At 43.4% G+C, this 24238-nt stretch overlaps 1 protein-coding gene across 2 annotated transcripts in view; it reads left to right on the forward strand.

The window, feature by feature from the left end:
* Positions 1-2613, forward strand: part of LOC137528637 (uncharacterized) — a 177150-nt gene extending 174537 nt beyond the window's left edge. For both annotated transcript variants that reach the window (XM_068250045.1, XM_068250046.1), the window contains exon 8: positions 2429-2613. The gene's annotated coding sequence lies outside the window, so the exon portion shown is untranslated. The remainder of the gene's footprint in view (positions 1-2428) is intronic.
* Positions 2614-24238: the final 21625 nt, after the last annotated feature.

Consider the following 24238-nt stretch of genomic DNA (forward strand, 5'->3'; position numbering starts at 1 on the left):
AATGTTGGACAAAAATGTTTGCATTAAAGCTCTTTCCACGGTGAATGCCGTTGTTTGCCGGGAACTGTCCGCGGGTGAACTGTTTGGGCCATCATGACCCCCTAAATACAGTTACAGGAGATAAAGACCATGTTCTTAGTTGTGCCTTGCAGAGTAAGAGCCGCTTTGTAACATGGCCTACCATACTGCAATGCACCATCTATGCAATGTTCACAGTGCACCAGGTGCACTACATTATAATGGGCTGTGGCACTGCAACGCACTACACTACTACTAAGCATGCATGTTAACAGTAGAAGTGAAGCATATTTTTATTGACTGTATGCTTCACTGTACCTGACCCAATGTGAGCATAGCGTGTGGTGCCACTGTACATATCTGCTGCATTACTGCTGTCTCATAGTGACAAGGGTCACTGTGAACATGGACTAAAAGCTAGGCCTTTGGGCATTTTAGGTGAAGCTATGAATTTGAGAATATACTTATGGGAAAAAGGATTAAATTAAGTAACAGCTACTGATTGCAAGTTTAGGGTGATTAATGATTATTGTTATTATTATTGATTTATATAGCGCCACCGCCAGCATCTTCCGTGGCGCTGTACAATAACACACAGGTTATAACAATACAAAAATATGCAATACAACAGTTGATATAAGACAAGAGGGTATGACAGCGAATGCAGTAAGCAAAATTAACAACATATTTTACACAGGGGTGGGAGGTATGCACACACATTACACAGGGGTAGGAGGTATGTATACATATTACACAGGGGTGGAGGTATGCACACACATTACACAGGGGTGGGGGGTATGTACACACATTACACAGGGGTGGGAGGTGTGTACACACATTACACAGGGGTGGGGGTATGCACACACATTACACAGGGGTGGGAGGTATGTACACACATTACACAGGGGTGGGAGGTATGCACACACATTACACAGGGGTGGGGGGTATGTACACACATTACACAGGGGTGGGGGTATGTACACACATTACACAGGGGTATGCACACACATTACACAGGGGTAGGAGGTATGTACACACATTACACAGGGGTGGGGGTATGTACACACATTACACAGGGGTGGGGGGTATGCACACACATTACACAGGGGTAGGAGGTATGTATACACATTACACAGGGGTGGGGGTATGTACACACATAACAAAGGGATGGGGGGTATGTACACACATTCCACAGGGGTGGGAGGTATGTACACACATTACACAGGGGTGGGGGGTATGTACACACATTACACAGGGGTGGGAGGTGTGTACACACATTACACAGGGGTGGCGGGTATGCACACACATTATACAGGGGTAGGAGGTATGCACATATAAAACACAGGGGCGGGAGGTATGTACACAAATTACACAGGGGTGGGAGGTATGCACACACATTACACAGGGTTGTTTAGTTACTTTCCAGTGACAGGTCAGTTGGTCACACATCCCTCCAAGGCTTTGAAGTTTCTGCCCCATAACGCTGATGGCTCTATGACTTAAATCACGCGGCATGTGACAAGCAGCCCGGAGAGGAAGGGGGCGTGGCTGCACAACACCCAGTGACGAGAGGAGGAGGAGGAGGAGGAGAGTTACATCCCGCAAGAATAGATGCCACTGCCTGCACACCTCTCACAACCCCGTACATGCCTTAATGTCAGACCCGGCCCCTGTAGCTGTGTATAGGAAACCCTGAAGCACAGATCGGGTCTGGCTGGCTGCACATGTTTAGACAGGTAAATTGCCAGTACCAGCCTGCTCCCCACAATGCGCCCTTGCAAACTAATCGCCCCAAGGCTGCCTTGGCTGAAATCCAGCCCTATCAGCAGGACTTACCACCACTGGCAGAAAATTATAACTGTCTTATGCCTATACAATTTTCTGTTAGATTTTTCTGTTAGATTTTCTGTTAGATTCTTTTCTGTAGAGACAAATCATTATCTGTGGTACATTGTCTTCTGGTCATCTCCTGCTGGGTAGAACAATGCCTAATTGCTCTGCAGATAGATGGTTAGATAGATAATTTTCAACATGTTAGAAAATATCTATCTAGCAGGTAAATCTAACAGAAAATCTAACAGAAAATTGTATGGTGTGTACCAGGGCGTAAGCATTTGTCCTGATTGCTGGTAGCAGCATTACCGCTACAGGACAGGTTTCAGCACTGCGTACTGACCCCCTGGAAACCTCTTCATGAGATTCATTGCTCTTTCTTTTGATATACTTTATGTAAATTTGCACTACCGTTAGGTTGATACATTATTTGTCATTTACTGCATTGAAATATATTTTTTTTCCTATCATAATTTTAACATCTATTTTCTTCTAAACTTAAAGTCTTTTTAAAAAAAAAAATCCTCTTGTATGCATCTGTTCATATCATTCATTATTATTTGTTTTTATTTCACAGGAGCTGAAGACTTACAGTAGAATGTAGTACTGAACACGAATCATTAGTTTTCCTTCTAATCAATACAAGAAACGAATCAATTTCCCTTCAAATGCTCCACATAGGCTCCCCCTTGTAACCCCTAAATACTGATTTATTCTCTCTGTGATTTCTCTTTCTGTAGACATTAAATTTCTTGCATCACACATTACATGTCTCTGGTCTTATTTATGTGTCCTACGGGATTAGATTAAAGGATAATTAAACATTGCAGATGATACAAAATTATGCAAAGAAACAAGAGCCCAAATTATATCCAAACACAATCTATGTAATAATCCTAATATTTGTACAGCACTTTTCTCCTGTTGGAATGAAAGCGCTCAAGAGCTGCAGCCACTAAGAGGGTGCTCAAGGGGTCACCCTGCAGTGTTAGGAAGTCTTGCCCAAGGACTTTCTACTGAATAAGTACTGACCTTAGCCAGGATTCAAAACCTGGTCTCCCATGCCAAAGGCAGAGCCATTAACCAGTACACTATCCAGCCACTACAAGTGTGCGTATCTAGAGCAAAGCAATCATACATATTTAGGAGAAAAAAAGATCTCACAATGCACCAATTGAACAAAAATGTAAATATATCATTTTTATTATTGATAATTTCAATTAAAATAAACAAGACAAGGAGCCCACAATAGGGAAACCAAAACAGGGGGAGACAATAACTATTAAAAGCAAAGGGATGGAGATGGGTGGCTGCGAAGGATAAGTATGCAGCTGGAGCCTAACAATACATATAAGAGAGTATCAATATGCATGCATAATCAGTAAATGAACAATGCAGGCAATGGGAAGCACATAAAAACAAAAGTATAAGGTGCTAAGTGCAATTAGTCTATAGTATGTATACAAAACTAATACAGACCATGATAAACAATAATTCAATAAGTATACAGTTATTAATAGAATATAGTTCTTAAAGAGAATCTGTACTGTCCAATTTGTACAATAAAAAACATACCAGTCACTGTGATCTCCTGGATCCCTCTTTGCCATTTATGCCGCTTCCCGCTGCAATCCTGGTTTTTAATCACCAGTTTTAGGCAGTGTTTACAAACAAAAAACATGGCCGCTAACCAGGAAGTGATATTTGTATATATATGCTAGCTGATTGCCCGGCGTTGCCCGGGTATGTATTTAGCTGGTGTTGGCTCCGCCCACTTTTTCTAACCCTAACACACAATTACTCAATGACCAAGTTACTGAGCTTTGGGGTCTTTGGCATCAATAATTCGCATTGAAATGAAACAAATCTGATTGGCTGTTTGTGGCTCCACCCCATTTCTGAATTTGAACTCCAGTGACCCAATAACGAACTGTACCAGGTTTGAGGCTCGTGCTCTTAACAGTGTAAGAATGGTAGCAATTAAATATTCCTCTTGAAAAGCAATAGGTGAAGTTTGATTCACGTTTGTAGGCTCCATCTACTTTTCTGAATATTAATCCCAGTCACCCAGTGACACACTGTTAATGTCAGGGTTTTTAAACTTTGCACAGTTGAAGAATGGCTGCAGTTTACATTTTCCCAGTGAAATTTGTATTTGTCTCCACCCACTGATGACCCGGCATTGTCCGGATATGTATTTGACTGGTGTTGGCTCCGCCCACTTTCTAACCCTAACGCACACTCATTGACCAAGTTTGTGAGCTTTGGGGTCCTTGGCATCAATAATTTGTATATTCCCATAGAAATTAAATCAGATACGCTGTTTGTGGCTCCGCCCCTCTCCAGCATTTAAACCCCAGTCACCCAATGACCAACTGTAGCAGGTTTGAGGCATCTGCTATTAACAGTGTAAAAATGGCAGCAATTTAAATAGTCCACTTGAAAATAAACAGGTGAATTGTGATTGGCTATTATAGGCTCCACCCACATCCCTGAATATTAATCTCAGTCACTCAGTGACCATCAGGGCAAAGTTTGTGAACCCTGCCATAAACAGTGTAAGAAGGACTGCAGTTTACACTTTCCCAGTGAAATTTGTTTTTGGCTCCGCCCACTTTTTGTAACCTGGACACAAAGTCACCACTCAATGCCCAAGTTTGTGAGTTTCGGGGTCCTTGGCATCAATAATGTGTATTTTCCCATGAAATGAAACAAATCTGATTGGCTGTTTGTGGCTCTGTCCCCTTTCCTGAATTTGAACCCCAGTGACCCAATGACCAACTGTACCAGGTTTGAGGCTTGTGCCATTAACCAGGGGCGTTGCTAGACCCAAAGATCAGTGGCACGTGCCACTGATTTATTCTGGGGTGCCCCAGATGTCCCCCAAGCAGAGTCAAAACTTTGGATACTCTATGGGGGCATGGTGGGAGCTGTGGTGCATCAATGGGGGGTATGCTGGGTGCTGTGGTGCCATGCTAGGTGCCGTGGTGCCTTTACAATGGCATGCAGGGAGGTGTGGCTCTTCTATGGGGGCATGCTGGGAGTTAGACCGCTGTTAAGTTCATGTAAATTTGGCTCCACCCATGACCACACCCACATTCTGGTGCCTGGCCCCACCCATTTTTTTAGCTCGTGTGCCCAAAAGTGCCCCGGATCTTTTAGGATCCTACAAACGCCCTTGCCATTAACAGTGCAAGAATGGCAGCAATTTTAATATTCTCCTTGAAAAGTGACATGTGATTTTTTGATTGGCATTTTTAGGCTCCACCCACTTTTCTGAATATTAATCCCAGTCACCCAGTAACCAGCTATGCTAAGTTTGAGAACCCTGCCATTAACAGTGAAGAAGGGCTGCAGTTTACAATTTCCCAGAAAAATCTGTTTTTAACTCCACCCACTTTTTGTAACCTGGACACACAGTCACTACTCAATGACCAAGTTTGTGAGCTTTTGGGTTCCTGGCATCAAAATTGTGCTAATAGAAGCAATTTATACAGCAAAAAAATCTGCCTGTTTTTGGCTCCGCCCCTTTACTGAATTTGAACCCCAGACACTTAACGACCCACTGTAGCAGGTTTGAGGCCTCTGCCATTAACAGTGTGAGAATGGCTGCAGTTTCAATATTCCCCTTGAAAATCAATAGGTGAATTTTGATTGGCTGTTGTAGGCTCCACCTACTTTTCCGAATATTATTCCTAGTCACCCAGTGACCAACTGTGTGAGGTTTGAGAACCCTGCCATTAACAGTGTAAGAAAAGCTGCAGTTTACATTTTCCTATGTAAAAAGTTAGTTGTTTTTGGCTACGCCCACTATTTCTAATCTTGACATACAGTCATTTAATGACCAACTTTATGAGCTTTGGGGTCCTTGGCATCAATAAGATGCATTTTACCATTGAAATTAAACACATCTGATTGGCTGTTTTTGGCCCGCTCCCTTCAGAATTTAAACCCCAGTCTCCCAGTGACTTACTGTAGCAGATTTTAGGCCTCTGCCATTAAGAGTGCATGAATGGCAGCAATGTAAATATTCCCCTTGAAAATCAAAAGGTGAATTTTGATTGCCTGCTGTAGGCTCCACCCACTTTTCTGAATATTAGTCCCAGTCACCCAGTGGCCAACTGTGTCACGTTTGAGAACCCTGCCAATAACGGAATGGCTGAAATCAATCTAACAAATCTGATTGGCTGTTTGTGGCTCCACCTCTTTAGTGAATTTGGACCCCAGTCACCCAATGACTAACTGTATCAGGTTTGAGGCCTCTGCCACTAACAGAGTGAGAATGGTAGCAATGTGAATATTCCCCTTGAAAATCAATAGGTGAATTTTGATTGGCTGTTATAGGCTCCACCCACATTTCTGAATATTCATCCCAGTCACCCAGTGGCTAATTGTGTAAAGTGTGGGAACCCTGCCATGTTAAAAATTTAGTTGTTTGCCACTTTTTCAAACCTTGACATACAGTCACTCAATTATCAAGTTTATCAGCTTTGGGGTCCTTGGTATCAATACTTTGTATATTCCCATTGAAAAATAAACAAATCTAGCTGTTTGTGTCTCCACCCTCTTTCTGAATTTGGACCCTAGTCACCCAGTGACCAACTGTACCAGGTTTGAGGCATCTGCTTTTAACAGTATAAGAGAATGGTAGCAGATTAAATATTCCCTTTGAAAATCAAAAGGTGAATTTTTATTGGCTGTTGTAGGCTCCACCCACCTTCCAAAATCTTAATCTCAGTCACCCAATGACCAACTGTGCAAAGTTTGAGAACCCTGCCATTAATGGTGTAAGAATGGCTGCAGTTTATATTTTCCCAGTAAAAGTTGTTTTGGCTCCGCCCACTTTTTGTAACCTTGACACACAGTCACCCAGTGACCAAGTTTGTGAGCTGTCAGGTTCCTGGCATCAAAAATGTATGAATGGAAGCAGTTTATCCACGAAGGAAATCTGATTGGCTGTATGTGGCCCTGCCCCTTTAGTGAATTTGGACCCCAGTCACCCAATGACCGACTGTAGCAAGTTTGAAGCGTCTGCCATTAAAAGTGTAGGAATAGCAGCAGTTTAAATATTCCCCTTGAAAATCAATAGGTGAATTTTGATTGGCTGTTGTAGGCTCCACCCATTTTCTTGAATCTTAATCGCATTCACCCAGTGACCAAGTGTGGCAAGTTTGAGAACCCTGCGAATAACAGTGTAAGAATGGCTGCAGTTTACATTTTCCCATTTAAAATGAACGGCTGAAATTTGATTGGCTGTTTAATGCTCCGCCCACTTTTCCTGGATTTGTAACTTCAGTCACCAAGTGACCAACTGTGCCATGTGTGGGGACTCTGGCTTGATTACTGTGAGAATGGCAGCCTTTTACAATGTTTTCCCTTGACTTGAATGGGTGGAATCTGATTTGCTGTTTGTAGCTCCGCCCAGGTGTGCAGGGGGGACACGAGACCCCCAGAACATATCATCCCAGGTAGTAAGGGATCTGTATACCAAGTTTCGTTCAAATCGGTCAAGCCGTTTTCGCATGATCGCGGCACACACACACACGCACACACACACACTGTTAAGCTTGGAGGGTGTATTCTCCACAGTCAGCATGCAACACATATGCTGACGTGAAGGAGGTACACACACCAGCACAAGGGATCAGGATATCCCCAGTTTAGTGGAGGAGAGGACTGACTCCAATAGGAGATTGTGGTGCACAGAGCCGGTGCAGATCCGAACAGCCACAAACAACACTTTCGTAATAACGTCTCAGCGCAAAGTAGCGCTGAGCGCATAAACTAGGACTGAGGAGATCAGGACAGGTAGACAGAATGAACGCTTGCTTAACTAGCCACTACTTAGTGACAGCAAGCGTCCACAATAAGACAGACTGGAATGAGGCAGCCAATGCGTTTGCAGCGATGGCGTGCCTCACAAAAACAGGACAAGATAGTCAGGAAATAGCAGGATCAAGATAGATGAACGTAACACAGACAAATATACAATAAGTATGTTTTCCTAGCGTATTACAATTACAGCTATCAATGAAACTATTTGTAACGTCTGACTAACATATGTATATATCGGCAATGAACCGATATATGACATAAGCAGGAACACTGACTAGCACTGGAGCAATACAGGGAACAGGACTCAGAAGGATTCGCTATCTCTTCGCAGAGATGAACGCAATCCACAAACGGTAACAGGACAGGATTCAGAAGGATTCGTTATCTCCTCGCAGAGATGAACGCAATCCACAAACAGGACCAGGAGCAGGATACTAGCTCAGCACGGGTGCTCACGATACGCGCAAACTACCAAAACGTGCTGGAAAGCTGACTAACGGAACACAGAATATAAACAGTTCGTGTACGTATATATCAGCGACACTGATGTATCAACGTAACACGAATACAAGGAAAATAACAAAATGCGCAAGTATGCGTATATATTGGCGATGAACCAATATATGACACAAGACAAGCAGAGTAACAACTTCTAGAACAAGAGCAGAACTAGGAGGACTCGCTGACCACTTCGCAGGAGTCAGCGCAGTCCACACGGACTAGGAACGAGGTGGGGCACGAGCAGAGTAACAGACAGAATCTGAGACTATGGTAACCCATCAAGCATTGCAGGAAGCAGTTCTTTATACTGAGGTCATCCAATGGGAGCAGACCTGCAGATTCCCACACAAGTGAATGGTAATTAATCACAGGCTGACAGCAGGAAAAGGCAGACAATGATATGCAGCCTGCAGGAAAGGGATTGCCCCTCCATTGCAGCAGACAATGTTTGTTTACACAAAAGCATATTAAACTGTCATTAACTTCAGAGCGACTGCAGATGGAATCAGCAACTAGTTTAAGTGCAAACCAAACTATGCAAGCAAATGCATGTAATGACATCAGAACTGCTTGGGTTGCAATACCACTGCAGCCAGCAGTAAACGCTGCAGACATGATCATAACATTACCCCCCCCCCCCCCCCCCCTTAAAAGCGGATACCAGACGCTTTTCAAAACTGAAATTCCCAACAAAACAATCTGACTGATAATTCATGATGACCGGGACAGCCCGGCAAGACCAAATTCCAGAATCAGTCCCCACAAGACTGGACCCATCAGAACCAGAACCTACAGAACCATGCCCGTCAGCACTACAAGCCTCAGTGTGATACCCATCAGAACCACGACTTCCAGAAAAAAAAAAACAGAAACTCTCTGAGCGATACCCACCGCCTTCCAGGGACCGTCCAAAAACGCCAAAGCCTTTGCAATGCCCACAGGAACTGCCCTTACCAACACAAAACCCACTGTTGAACCAGTCCAAGGTACCAGGACAAGTTTCCTCAGAGATCTCCCAGAACACTTGGAAGCTCCAAAGAGATCCCCACAGGTCAGAACGCCCCTTAGGCTCACATGGAGAACTATCAAGAACCCCTATGGAACCCAGGGCAACTCTAGAGTCAGGGTCACAAGGACAAACATCAAGATCAGGGCTTTTAGGGACCAGAACCATCTCCGGGCATGCAGGCCAACCGGCAACATCAGAACATGTCTCCACTAGGGAAGCATGTGAGCACGCTAACACAGACACACTTGGGCACTCTGGCATACGAAGCACATCTGGGCACACCGGCACAAGAGAGACTTCTGGGCATGTCAAGGAACTGCGAACCTCAAAGTCAGTCAAGACAGGACCGAAACCAGGACTGGGCAAAAAAAAATCATCATGACTAGACTTCACAGTTACTGGATTCTCACTAAAAAATGCAGGATCAGACTTAGATGTCTCTGATTCCAGCAAGGTTATTAACAAATCATGCTCAGGGGCATTTACAAGACAGGACAAATCTTCTGATGTATGCACCGAACTAGACAGGGTTCCCATAACTTCTTCTGGACTAGACAGAGACTCATCAAATACACTGGATTGGAGCTCATGAAGGGCTGCAAAACAAGTCAGTATTGCAGCAATCCCCACTGAACTAGGCAAAACTGAGAAACTCACTGGACAGGAAGGGGACTCTGGAACTACTGCCACACCGGCCAGAGAACCAGAATTTTCCAGGATACAGGGCTGGGTTTCAGAAACTCATTAACCCGGACTGAAATTCTGAGATTTCTATTATTTTTTCCAGCGAGTCAGAATTATCCATGTTACAGGGCAATACTTTTGAAACATTCAGAGGACAGGGCTGAAGTTCCCTGACTACTGTGATATCAGAGAGGGACTCAACATCTTTAGCTAAATCAGACTGTGTACAGGGCAAGGTATCAAAAACGCTTGCTGACAAAGACAATGTTTCAATAGCTTCTGCTTCACTGGGCAGAGATTCATCAAGTTTTATTAGAGCAGACTGTAATTTCAAAACAGCTGCTAAACAAGTGAATACTACTGCAACACCCACTGAAGTAAGCAGTGTCTCAGACTCCTCTATTAGAGGATCTGAAGTATCCAAAGTACTGGGTGAAGCATAAGACTCTGCGACCACAGCTTCACTGGACAGGATCACTGAACAGGCCATATCGCAGGGCAGAACCATGGAAGCACCTGCTGGACAGCATAATGATTCTGTGACCTGAGCTTCATTGGGAAGATCTACTGCACAATTCATGGTACAGGGCAAATTTACTGGAACATTTTCTGAACAAGGTAATAATTCTACGATTTCAGGTTCACATAGCAGATGCTCTGAGCTATTCACGAAACTAGAGCGAGGTGTAGGGACAGGAAGATCAAGACACAATGTTTGTGCATCTAAATCACTATTCAATTGTAAAATTGGGAAATTCAGATGCTGGGGTTCTGAGGTTTCTAGACAGGATTGCTGGGACTCAAAAACTAATGTAGTGCATCTATTGGCATCTGCTGGATCAGACAGGAGTTGAACTTTATTAACACAGGTAAATTCTACAGAAGTGTTTGCAGAGGCAGGCAAAGATTTTCTAATGTCTGTTTCACTGAACAAAGACTCATGAGTACTGACTAGGCTGGACTCAGAAGTCAGCAGGAACTCTGGGTCCTCTGCTGAAAAATGTGTGCAGGGCAAGGTTAAGGAAGTATTAGTAATTTCTGTCTTACTGGGAAGTAACACTGAGTTATCCATGGTACAGGGTGGAATTACAGGAACTTCAATTTCACACAAAAGGAGCTCTGAATCACTCGCTGAATCAGCCAAAGGTGCTGAAGCAGGCGAGTCCTCAGGAACTGAGGAAGTGGAACAATCTCCAATTGACAGTGTGTCTTCCCTGGTATCAACTGATTGAATCGCATAAAAATCGTCCAAAATCATTCTCCACACATCGATCAATGGAGCCACAAAGTCATACCCACACACACCAGTCTTTATTAGGTTATAAGCCGACTTAATGCATGCATTCAATACTAATTCACTTTTTGCACTGTAAAACTGACAAAACGAACTTGCATCTTTCTTCCATTCATAGACCAGGGCTTCCATCTCTCCTTTCTCAAATGGAGGATCCCATGCATATTTAACAGCTGAGCATTCCAGCTGATCACAGTTGGCAAATGTGTTTGTGGCAGAAACATACATTGGGTTATCTAGCAGGCGATTGGCCGATTTCTTATTCCTAAGGATCTCCAATACCTGTAGCAAGTGTTGAACTGTAGTGTATGCAAATTTCCCTTGCTGCACGAATAAATTGATCTGTTCAATACTCTGTAATATATCTTCATAATCATATTCAGATAATTCATTTAAACAAGAACTTTTATTTTCCCTGGCTAGCAATGAAAGTTCATTAGTAGTTTCATAGGTCCATTTGACTCCCCTGAATGGTGACTGAACTTCATTATCTGCTAACGGCGGAGTCTCGTTACAGATCTGATGCGCAGTCGCTAACGGCAACGACTCCGTTGATTGTAACGCTTTTCTTTTGGAGCGTTTACGTTTGGCTTTAGACCTTGCTGCCTTAGGTGATTTATTCAAAGCAGAAGAAAAGTTATCAGAACAATTATCTGCTTGCTGATTATTTTTGTAGGCAGTAGAAGGAGCAGCTGATTGACAAGCTGCCAGGAGCTTATCAAAAGGGCTAGGCAAATCGGTTTTGCGCAGCCAGTTATGGATCACAAACGCTAGAAATTCCAGCGGTCTTTCTTTCAAATTCGTATGATCCAAGACATCGTACGCCCACTGGAACAAATTTCCCTTAAACAAAACATAAATTAACTGGGGGGCCCACGTTGAAACAGGAGTAGCCTGGAGCTCGGGATTGGCCAAAAACCTGGTACATTCAGAAAAAAACTCATTTGCGGTTTCAGAATTAAGTTTCTCAAATTTCTTAAAGGAACAGGAACCATAACAAACAGTGTCATTTTTGCTGGGAACCCCCCCCCACAATGGGGATTGGTAATGGGGCTACCATAATGTTAACCACTTGAGGACCGCCCCCAGCCGATGGGCGGCGGCAAAGACCGGGCCCAAACGACCGCAATATGCCCATCGGCGGGGGCGGCTGCGGGAGTGGCTGTGCGGCGATCGCGTCATTCGTGACGCGATCAGCCGCCGGGGACTGGCTCCGCCCACCGTTCGTTGTAACCCGCCGGCCGTTCGGAAGCGCCGGCGGGTTACTAGCACCCGGATCGCCGCATGTAACAAGTATAATAGGCTTTGTAATGTATACAAAGCCTATTATACTGGCTGCCTCCTGCCCTGGTGGTCCCAGTGTCCGAGGGACCACCAGGGCAGGCTGCAGCCACCCTAGTCTGCACCCAAGCACACTGATTTCCCCCTCCCCTGCCCCCTGATCGCCCACAGCACCCCTCAGACCCCCCCCTGCCCACCCCCCAGATCACTGTTTGCACCCAGTCACCCCCCTAATCACCCATCAATCACTCCCTGTCACTATCTGTCAACGCTATTTTATTTTTAAGTCCCTAATCTGCCCCCTACTCCCTCCTGATCACCCCCCCACCCCTCAGATTCTCCCCAGACCCCCCCCCCCCCAGACCCCCCCCCCCCGTGTACTGTATGCATCTATCCCCCCTGATCACCTGTCAATCACCTGTCAATCACCTGTCAATCACCCGTCAATCACCCGTCAATCACCCCCTGTCACTGCCACCCATCAATCAGCCCCTAACCTGCCCCTTGCGGGCAATCTGATCACCCACCCACACCAATAGATCGCCCGCAGATCCGACATCAGATCACCTCCCAAATCCATTGTTTACATCTCTTATCTCCTCTAAACACCCACTAATTACCCATCAATCACCCCCTATCACCACCTGTCACTGTTACCCATCAGATTAGACCCTAATCTGCCCCTTGCGGGCACCCAATCACCCGCCCACATGCTCAGATTGCCCTCAGACCCCCCCTTATCAATTCGCCCGTGCAATATTTACATCTGTTATTCCCTGTAATAACCCACTGATCACCTGTCAATCACCCATCAATCACCCCCTGTCACTGCCACCCATCAATCACCCCCTGTCACTGCCACCCATCAAACAGCCCCTAACCTGCCCCTTGCGGGCAATCTGATCACCCACCCACACCAATAGATCGCCCGCAGATCTTCTCTCCTCTAAACACCCACTAATTACCCATCAATCACCCCCTATCACCACTTGTCACTGTTACCCATCGGATTAGACCCTAATCTGCCCCTTGCGGGCACCCAATCACCCGCCCACACCTCAGAACGCCCTCAGACCCCAGCCCTGATCACCTCGCCAGTGCATTGCTTGCATCTATTTCCCCCCTCTAATCACACCTTGAGACACCCATCAATCACCTCCTGTCACCCCCTAGCACACCTACCCATCAGATCAGGCCCTAATTTGCCCCGTGTGGGCTCCTGATCACTCGGCCAAACCCTCAGATTCCCCTCAGACCCCCTTCCGATCACGTCCCCAGTGCATTGATTGCATCTATTTTCCCCTCTAACCGCCCCCTGAGACACCCATCAATCACCTCCTGTCACCCCCCTAGCACTCCTATCCATCAGATCAGGCCCAATACATCCTGTCATCTAAGAGGCCACCCTGCTTATGACCGCTTCCACAAAATTTGCCCCCTCATAGACCACCTGTCATCAAAATTTGCAGATGCTTATACCCCTGAACAGTCATTTTGAGAAATTTGGTTTCCAGACTACTCACAGTTTTGGGCCCGTAAAATGCCAGGGCAGTATAGGAACCCCACAAGTGACCCCATTTTAGAAAGAAGACACCCCAAGGTATTCTGTTAGGTGTATGATGAGTTCATAGAATATTTTATTTTTTGTCAAAAGTTAGCGGAAATTGGATTTTTATTGTTTTTTTCACAAAGTGTCATTTTTCACTAACTTGTGACAAAAAATAAAATCTTCTATGAACTCACCATACCCCTAACGGAATACCTTGGGGTGTCTTCTTTCTAAAATGGGGTCACTTGTGGGGTTCCTATACTGCCCTGGAATTTTAGGGGCCCTAAACCGTGAGGAGTAGTCTAGAATCCAAATGCCTCAAAATGACCTGTGAATAGGACGTTAGGCCCCTTAGCGCACCTAGGTTGCAAAAAAGTGTCACACATGTGGTATCGCCATACTCAGAAGAAGTAGTATAATGTGTTTTGCGGTGTATTTTTATACATACCCATGCTGGGTGGGAGAAATCTCTCTGTAAATGGACAATTGTGTGTAAAAAAAATCAAATAATTGTCATTTACAGAGATATTTCTCCCACCCAGCATCTGTATGTGTAAAAATACACCCCAAAACACATTATACTACTTCTCCTGAGTACGGCGGTACCACATGTGTGGCACTTTTTTGCACCCTAAGTGCGCTAAGGGGCCCAAAGTCCAATGAGTACCTTTAGGATTTCACAGGTCATTTTGCGACATTTGGTTTCAAGACTACTCCTCACGGTTTAGGGCCCCTAAAATGCCAGGGCAGTATAGGAACCCCACAAATGACCCCATTTTAGAAAGAAGACACCCCAAGGTATTCCGTTAGGAGTATGGTGAGTTCATAGAAGATTTTATTTTTTGTCACAAGTTAGCGGAATATGACACTTTGTGAAAAAAAACAATTAACATCAATTTCCGCTAACTTGTGACAAAAAAAAAAATCTTCTATGAACTCACCATACTCCTAATGGAATACCTTGGGGTGTCTTCTTTCTAAAATGGGGTAATTTGTGGGGTTCCTATACTGTCCTGGCATTTTAGGAGCCCTAAACCGTGAGGAGTAGTCTTGAAACGAAATTTCTCAAAATGACCTGTGAAATCCTAAAGGTACTCATTGGACTTTGGGCCCCTTAGCGCAGTTAGGGTGCAAAAAAGTGCCACACATGTGGTATCGCCGTACTCAGGAGAAGTAGTATAATGTGTTTTGGGGTGTATTTTTCCACATACCCATGCTGAGTGGGAGAAATATCTCTATAAATAGACAATTGTGTGTAAAAAAAATAAAAAAATTGTCATTTACGGAGATATTTCTCCCACCCAGCATGGGTATGTGTAAAAATACACCCCAAAACACATTATACTACTTTTCCTGAGTACGGCAATACCACATGTGTGGCACTTTTTTGCAGTCTAACTGCGCTAAGGGGCCCAAAGTCCAATGAGCATCTTTAGGCTTTACAGGGGTGCTTACAATTAGGCACCCCCCAAAATGCCAGGACAGTGAACACACCCCACAAATGACCCCATTTTGGAAAGTAGACACTTCAAGGTATTCAGAGAGGAGCATAGTGAGTCCGTGGCAGATTTCATTTTTTTTTTGTCGCAAGTTAGAAGAAATGGAAACTTTTTTTTTGTTGTTGTTGTTGTCACAAAGTGTCATTTTCCGCTAACTTGTGACAAAAAATAAAATCTTCTATGAACTCACCATGCCTCTCACTGAATATTTTGGGATGTCTTCTTTCCAAAATGGGGTCATTTGGGGGGTATTTGTACTATCCTGGAATTTTAGCCCCTCATGAAACCTGACAGGTGCGCAGAAAAGTCAGAGATGCTTGAAAATGGGAAAATTCACTTTTGGCACCATAGTTTGTAAACGCTATAACTTTTACCCAATCCAATAAATATACACTGAATTTTTTTTTTATCAAAGACATGTAGCAGAATAACTATCGCGCTCAAATGTATAGGAAATTTTACTTTATTTGAAAAATGTCAGCACAGCAAGTTAAAAAAGTCATTTTTTTGCCAAAATTCATGTCTTTTTTGATGAATATAATAAAAACTAAAACTCGCAGCAGCAATCAAATAGCAGCAAAAGAAAGCTGTATTAGTGACAAGAAAAGGAGGTAAAATTCCTTTAGGTGGTAGGTTGTATGAGCGAGCAATAAACCGTGAAAGCTGCAGTGGTCTGAATGGAGAAAAAGGCTCTGGTCCTTAAGGGGCGAAAAGACTGTGGTCCTGAAGTGGTTAAGCTTGGAGGGTGTATTCTCCACAGTCAGCATGCAACACATAAGCTGACGTGAAGGAGGTACACACACCAGCACAAGGGATCAGGATATCCCCAGTTTAGTGGAGGAGAGTACTGACTCCAATAGGAGATTGTGGTGCACAGAGCCAGTGCAGATCCGAACAGCCACAAACAACACTTTCGTAATAACGTCTCAGCGCAAAGTAGCGCTGAGCGCATAAACCAGGACTGAGGAGATCAGGACAGGTAGACAGAATGAACGCTTGCTTAACTAGCCACTACTTAGTGACAGCAAGCGTCCACAATAAGACAGACTGGAATGAGGCAGCCAATGCGTTTGCAGCGATGGCGTGCCTCACAAAGACAGGACAAGATAGTCAGGAAATAGCAGGATCAAGATAGATGAACGTAACACAGACAAATATACAATAAGTATGTTTTCCTAGCGTATTACAATTACAGCTATCAATGAAACTATTTGTAACGTCTGACTAACATATGTATATATCGGCAATGAACCGATATATGACATAAGCAGGAACACTGACTAGCACTGGAGCAATACAGGGAACAGGACTCAGAAGGATTCGCTATCTCTTCGCAGAGATGAACGCAATCCACAAACGGTAACAGGACAGGATTCAGAAGGATTCGTTATCTCCTCGCAGAGATGAACGCAATCCACAAACAGGACCAGGAGCAGGATACTAGCTCAGCACGGGTGCTCACGATACACGCAAACTACCAAAACGTGCTGGAAAGCTGACTAACGGAACACAGAATATAAACAGTTCGTGTACGTATATATCAGCGACACTGATGTATCAACGTAACACGAATACAAGGAAAATAACAAAATGCGCAAGTATGCGTATATATTGGCGATTAACCAATATATGACACAAGACAAGCAGAGTAACAACTTCTAGAACAAGAGCAGAACTAGGAGGACTCGCTGACCCCTTCGCAGGAGTCAGCGCAGTCCACACGGACTAGGAACGAGGTGGGGCACGAGCAGAGTAACAGACAGAATCTGAGACTATGGTAGCCCATCAAGCATTGCAGGAAGCAGTTCTTTATACTGAGGTCATCCAATGGGAGCAGACCTGCAGATTCCCACACAAGTGAATGGTAATTAATCACAGGCTGACAGCAGGAAAAGGCAGACAATGATATGCAGCCTGCAGGAAAGGGATTGCCCCTCCATTGCAGCAGACAATGTTTGTTTACACAAAAGCATATTAAACTGTCATTAACTTCAGAGCGACTGCAGATGGAATCAGCAACTAGTTTAAGTGCAAACCAAACTATGCAAGCAAATGCATGTAATGACATCAGAACTGCTTGGGTTGCAATACCACTGCAGCCAGCAGTAAACGCTGCAGACATGATCATAACACACGCACGCACGCACGCACGCACGCACGCACGCACGCACACACACACACACACACACACACATCCGATTTTATATATATAGATATATACATACTGTATATCATGTTACAGTATACTAAAAGTTTTTTTATTACATAGTGAATTATCTGCACTCCAGTCTGGGATTGGCATGTGTCAGGCAGCAGCTCCTTCCCCCCTCAGCCTCACAAACTCAGAAAACTGAGAGCAGAGACCTGTCTGTGAGGGATAAACACACAATACACATAAAAACACACAGAGTCTGCAGGGGGCGTGGAGGAGGTGTGCATAACTTCTCCCTATCACAGCAGAGGCAGTGCATTCCTCTCTGGGTCGACAAAGCTTGACAAAGAAAAGAAGATTAGCTATATTGCAGAGACAGTACAACCAGAAAAGGCTGCAGTAAGCCAGAGCACATTAGAACAGGTATAGGAACTTATAGGATAGAAGAAATAAGTCTCTTTAAGTAATTTTTTTCAAGATGCAAAGTGCAAATGTACAAGCCAAATCTGGGTAAAAAACACCAGTATATATATCTATATTACATACAGGTATGTACATACAGGTATGCACACATAAATGCTCCCAGTCAGGTGATGTCCTGGAAGAATCTGAACTCTACATAAAGTGATAAGCCCAAACCGCCATATTTTCTGCACACCACTCCACTACAGCATGCTGCAGCCACCTTCTAGGTCTAACACGTGTCGCCAGAGAAGCCCGGCTTACTCAGAGACCACTCCCCCAGCAGTGTTCCGTTCCTTTAGAACAACAGAGGTGACAGGTGACATGATGAGATAGACAGGTGCATGTACAGTGCCAAGTTCACAAATAACAAGGCTGTTTTCTTTTTTTTCACTGCCTGAAAGAGTAAAACATCAGGTATGGAAGTGACAGTTTCTATCCAGGTTGGGACCAGGTCAGATGATAGCTCAGTCCTCACTGATAAGTAATTACAAGCATAAAACCCTTTCCTGTCAGTAAATTGCTTCTGTGAGCAGGAAAAAGATTAAAAAAAGGGTTAATAATTCATAGATTTGAGCTCCGGCATACTTCAATGAAGGTGTCATTAAGCAGGAACAATGAAACAGCAAAAAAAAGTAAAAATTACATGTAATTATGAAATAAAACCATAGGATATCTAAAAAAAAAAGTAATTTTTAGGAGAAGGAGGACAGATACAATTGTTTTTCTCATCAGTTTATTTTCAGCTCAGATGTCCTTTAACCACTTTAGCCTGCAGGTGTATTCACTTTCAGGACGGAAGCAATTTTCCCCTGTCAGCGCTCCTCCTATTCATTCGCCAATAACTTTATCCTTACTCATCACATGTAAATGATCTATATCTTGTTGTTTTTTTTTCGCCACAAATTAAGCTTTTCGTGAGTGATATTTGTTTTCAGTTATTACTTTATTTTCTATGCATTTTATAGGCAAACACACAAATGAAAGAAAAATACACTGTTTCTCCAATTCCATCCCCTATAGTTTTGAAAATAAACAATGCTGCTATAAATAAATCCCACCCATTTTATTCTCCCATTAGTCCTGGCTATCACAACATTTAAATTATGTCCCTAGCACAATGTAAGGCATTAATATATTATGTGGAAATAAAGGTTTTTTTTAAGGTTTTTTTTTCATGTCCCGTCAATTGTAAGCCCTTATGCACAAACATAACAGTAATATACCATCATGACATAAATATAAAAAATAGAGTCCCTAAGGCAACTATTTATGGATTTTATTTTTTTTCCAATGTATTTACTTGGTAACTGGGGTGGGGGAAGGGGCTTTGAAAATGACTAAAATATATTAATATTTTAATTTAAAAAATGTGTAGTGTGTAATTTAACTTTTCGCCACCAGATGGCATTAGAAACAGTTCCTGGTTTACCATTTTTTTTCTGTTTATTCACGTTCTTTATTATGAATGGACATGGCTCCTGATCGGGGTCATGTCCATTCATCACAGGCACTGCAGTTGGTTTGGAGAAGCCATGCTTATCTTCCCCAACCGCCGACACGGAAAAACGCCAGGGCACACTCCGCGTGTGTGCGCACATCGCTGCTTAAAAACTGAATGGAAATATCCTTCCAGATAGAAATTAGCAGCACCTATCTGGATGGAAATATCCATTCAGATAGGATTAAGTGGTTAAGTGCCGTCAGAGGTCAAATGACAGGGAAAGAAAGACGCTGTATGGCCACGCAGCAATTGATGTGAGGCCTGTGTCACCATAGTAACATGGCTAGCATCAAATTAGGGAGTTAGAGGAGGAGCATTTGTAAACTGTTTCAAACCGCCAACTGAAGGAGAACTCCACAAACACCAATGCAGGTTGTAAAATTCAAAAGTTTTATTCAAAATAAAAGATAAAAAATACACTTTCTACTCCATGTAACCAATGAGAATTACAAACAACACAATCTAATATCACAGTCTTCTTATTATCTTCTTGTCTTCTTTCTATAGAACACTTCCGGAAGCTAGGAGGAAAACAACTGGTTAACAATAACACATAACCTTCCCACCCGGTAAGTATTTTCTCAGCGTTCCCACCCACTTTAATGAAAAATGGACCTTATTTGGATTTCCTAAACCCTGAGTACTAAAGTAATTTCAGTTTAATGCTTCCCTGACAAAACCATTATATAGTACTTTAACCTTTAAGTTTGCTGATCAGCAAAATCTTTCATAACTCAATAGTAAATAGAGTACTCTTGTTTTTTTTTTGTTCTCAGTCTGATCAATTATTCTGGCTATTTTTCTTGTTCAATAGTTCAGCCGTTTCTTAGGAAAAGCCAGAATATTAAATGTATAAGTTAGATGGTTAGACGTTAATAAATTGGTTGGTTAATAAGTTAATAATCTATATATATAAAATCGGATGTATGTATGTATGTGTGTGTGTGTGTATGTGTGTGTGTGTGTATGTGCCGCGATCACGCGAAAACGGCTTGACTGATTTGAACGAAACTTGGTACACAGATCCCTTACTACCTGGGATGATAGGTTCTGGGGGTCTCGCGGCCCCCCTGCACACCTGGGCGGAGCGACAAACAGCAAATCAGATTCCACCCATTCAAGTCAATGGAAAAAATGTAAAAGGCTGCCATTCTCACAGTAATAAAGCCAGAGTCCTCACACATGGCACAGTTGGTCACTTGGTGACCGAGGTTACAAATCCAGGAAAAGTGGGTGGATCATAAAACAGCCAATCAAATTTCAGCCGTTCATTTTAAATGGGAAAATGTAAACTGCAGCCATTCTTAGACTGTTAATCACAGAGTTCTCAAACTTGCCACACTTGGTCACTGGGTGAATGCGATTAAGATTCAAGAAAATGGGTGGAGCCTACAACAGCCAATCAAAATTCACCTATTGATTTTCAAGGGGAATATTTAAACTGCTGCTATTCTTACATTTTTTTTTATCATACTTGTTTTTATTTTGAGAATAATAGGAAATAACAGGAACTGGTTTCACAGAGTTAACAGTCAAGATAATAGTACAACGAATATGGGGATACAAAAGGAAGGACGAGTGGGGCTTTAGGTTGAGTCCCAGAGGTAGATCTAGAGAAGTCCCAATCAATGTCCAACCTTGAAGCTTTTGGAGAAACAGCAGAATAAATCGAGGAGGATTAAATCTTGATTCGAAGACGGAAAGTTCCAGCTGGAGACGTGGCAAGTGTCTGGAGTCCATGATAAATGGGTAACTGAAAAGTTTCAAGCCACATTCTGAGAAGTGGGGGGGGGGGGGGTATAGGGAAGAGAGGGGGGGGGGAAGAGATAGTAAGCTTCGAGATATAGAAGTGAGAAAGAGGAGTCACACCACTGCCCTGATGGCCTGTATTATGTATGGGAGACATGAGCTGTTTGGGAAGGACCTAGCTAAATCTAGCAAGGGTGGATGTCCAATGGTGGGGATATGGCTTGTTAGGTCAGTTCAATAGTAAGCTAATGAAGGGTAGAAGAGATGGGTATACTTCAGGGGGGTTGATAGATGGGAGAGGAGTACGGCCAGGAATCCCAAATTTTGTGAAAGTTCAATTCTGTGTCTCTGAGTGAAGCCGTAAGTTGTTCCATATTTTTTGTCCAATTGATTTTGTGGATAACTTCTGATAGTGTTGGGGGGGCTATGTTCTTCCAATTGGAAGCAATGGATAGTCTGGTGGCAGTTAGAATATGGGTTATTAGCCGGTTGGTATATTTATTAGTATTGTTTTGTGGTGATTTGCCCAGGATCATATATAAGGGGTCCAAGGGGACTGTAATATTAGTGGATGACTTAATAAGTTTTTGGATATCCGACCAAAGGGGGGAAATCCGAGGACAGGACCAATAGACGTGTTCGATAGTACCTTTGTAATTACAGCCCCTCCAGCAGAGGTCCGATGAGCCTGGGTAAATCCTTGCTAATTTGTCAGGTGTAAGATACCAATGGAAAAGTATTTTATATATATTTTCTCGAATTTGGATACATTGTGAGGAATGTTTCGCGTTATCCCAAATATCGTACCAGTCTTCTATTGAGATAGAAGTTGATAGAAGGCTATCCCATTTGGCCATGTAAGAATGGTTGGGAATTGTTGAACCCGATTTTGTGTGTAGGATAGAGTAGATCTGAGAGATCAGACCCTTCTGTTGAGCTGACCTATTACATAATCTCTCAAAAGGGGACAATGTAGGAGTTGTTTGAAGGTTTTTCACTAGAGATTGGAGATAGTGGGATATCTGTTTGTATTGCATGAGAAGTTGGGGTGTGAATGTAATTTTATCTTCTAAGTGGGATTTATGTAAAACTTTACCTGTGAGTGGGTTAAGCCAATCCTTAAGGTTGAAGTATCCCAAGCTAAACCATTCAGTCATAAAAGGCCTAGATAGACTTGGTAAGAAATGTGGGTTGCCTAGGATCGGGCATAGAGGGGAGGGTGATGACCTCAACTTGGCTAAGTGGACAGTAGATCCCCAGATGCGGAGTGTAAATTTGATGGTGGGGAGAAAATCTTGTTGGGAAACTTTGGGTTGGGGGTGGGTCCAAATAAGAGATGCTAAGGATATAGGGAGGATGCTAGTTGCTTCGATGAGGCCCCATTTAGTAAAGACTTTAAAATTGGACCACTCGGGTAGTTGGCGGAGGTGCGAAGCTTGGTAGTAATATCGCAGGTGAGGGACGCCCAAGCCGCCCTGGTCTCTGGGGGCAAGGAGGGTCGACCTAAGAACCCTAGGGTGTTTGTGGTTCCAGATAAATTTGAAGAAGGCGGATTGTAAGCTTGATAGTTGGGAGTTGGGAACTGTAACTGGGAGGGTCTCAAATAGATAAAGGAGGCGAGGGAGAATGTTCATTTTAAGTGCGTAAATGCGGCCCAACCAGGAGATCTTATAGGCGGTCCATTTATGGAGATCTTGTAGTATTTTTTGTATGAGAGAGGGGAAGTTATGTTTATATAGTGTGTTGTACGTAGGGGTGAGATGGATACCCAGATATTTCAGAGAGTGAGTTTGCCATTTATAAGGGAAAGAAGATTGGAGAGATGAGAGTAGATTGGGAGGGATTTTTATAGGGAGGGCTTCCGTCTTATCTTGGTTGAGTTTAAAGCCTGAGATAAGTTCAAAAGTTTTCAGTACACTATGCAAGGCTGGTAACGTAGTGAGTGGGTGAGTGAGAGTTAGTAATATGTCATCAGCAAATAAATAGATCTTGTATTCCTGTTTGCCAAGGGAAATCCCTTTGATGTCAGAGTTTTGTCTAATGGCTGTGGCTAAGGGCTCAATACTTAAGGCAAATAACAGGGGAGAGAGTGGGCAGCCTTGTCTAGTGCCATTTCGGATATGAAAGGGAGATGAAGAGGCAAAAGGTAGTTTGAGTGAAGCTGTGGGGGATGAGTAGATGAACTTTATCATGGAGAGGACAGGGCCTGTGAAGCCTTGGTGAGATAAGACGTGGAATAGATAAGGCCAATACAATCTGTCAAAGGCCTTCTCTGCATCCAAACTGAGGAGCAGAGAAGGGTGCTTTGATTTATTCATTAGTGAGATGAGGTCTATTGCCCGGCGGGTGTTGTCTCCTGCTTGCCTTCCCATGATAAAGCCAACTTGGTCATTATCGATAATTCTGGTAAGAATGGGGTTGAGGCGGTTAGCCAAGGTTTTCGTCAATATTTTTAGGTCGGAGTTGAGGAGGGAGATGGGACGGTAACTTTGGGGTAGGTGAGGATCTTTTCCTTCCTTTGGGATGACAGTGAGGAGAGAGGAAAGCATAGAGGAGGGGGGGAAGTCATCTTTCATAATCTTATTAGCTAGAGTTACAAGGTGTGGGACCAGGATATCGGAGAAGTTTTTGTAGTAAGAGTAAGGGAGACCATCTGGGCCAGGGGATTTAGAGGAGGGAAGAGATTTGAGTACCTTGGATATCTCTTCTGTGGTGAATGGAGAGTTAAGTAAAAGGCGTTCTTGATCTGTGAGTTTTGGGAGGTTAAGATCTGTGAGGAAGGAGAGGACTCTTGTGTTATAATTTGGAGAGGAGGAGGGGTCTGGTAGGTTGTAAAGCTGTTCATAAAAACCTGTGAATATTTGGGCT

Source organism: Hyperolius riggenbachi, chromosome 8 (genome assembly GCF_040937935.1).
Source record: "Hyperolius riggenbachi isolate aHypRig1 chromosome 8, aHypRig1.pri, whole genome shotgun sequence".
Classification (NCBI taxonomy): domain Eukaryota; kingdom Metazoa; phylum Chordata; class Amphibia; order Anura; family Hyperoliidae; genus Hyperolius; species Hyperolius riggenbachi.